Source organism: Larimichthys crocea, chromosome XX, assembly GCF_000972845.2.
Source record: "Larimichthys crocea isolate SSNF chromosome XX, L_crocea_2.0, whole genome shotgun sequence".
Classification (NCBI taxonomy): domain Eukaryota; kingdom Metazoa; phylum Chordata; class Actinopteri; family Sciaenidae; genus Larimichthys; species Larimichthys crocea.
In genome coordinates, this window is record NC_040030.1 from 7160042 (window position 1) to 7160269 (window position 228).

General features: G+C 36.8%; 2 protein-coding genes across 2 annotated transcripts in view; both read left to right on the forward strand.

Moving 5' to 3' along the window:
* Positions 1-228, forward strand: part of LOC113744014 (zinc finger protein RFP-like) — an 11262-nt gene that overhangs the window by 6587 nt on the left and 4447 nt on the right. The window lies entirely within an intron of this gene.
* LOC104928802 (E3 ubiquitin-protein ligase TRIM38) overlaps positions 7-228 on the forward strand; it is an 899066-nt gene continuing 898844 nt past the window's right edge. The window contains exon 1 of the mRNA XM_027272188.1: positions 7-59. The gene's annotated coding sequence lies outside the window, so the exon portion shown is untranslated. The remainder of the gene's footprint in view (positions 60-228) is intronic.

Genomic DNA, 228 nt, shown 5'->3' on the forward strand with positions numbered 1-228 from the left:
AGCTGTGAAACACAAACCGGAGACCTTTGTACAGCTGCTTTTAGAACCTGCTACTAAAGGTAAGAAAGATCACATAGTTCATTTTTTCCCTTTCCTTTATGTGTTTCTTGTCACACGTGATCAAATAAAGCCTGTAATGCAGTCTAGCTGAACTGTATTGTTACAGTTGTTGTAATTATATTTGTACTTGTCAATTCTTGTCCAGATATGGGATATCTGAGAAGTCTG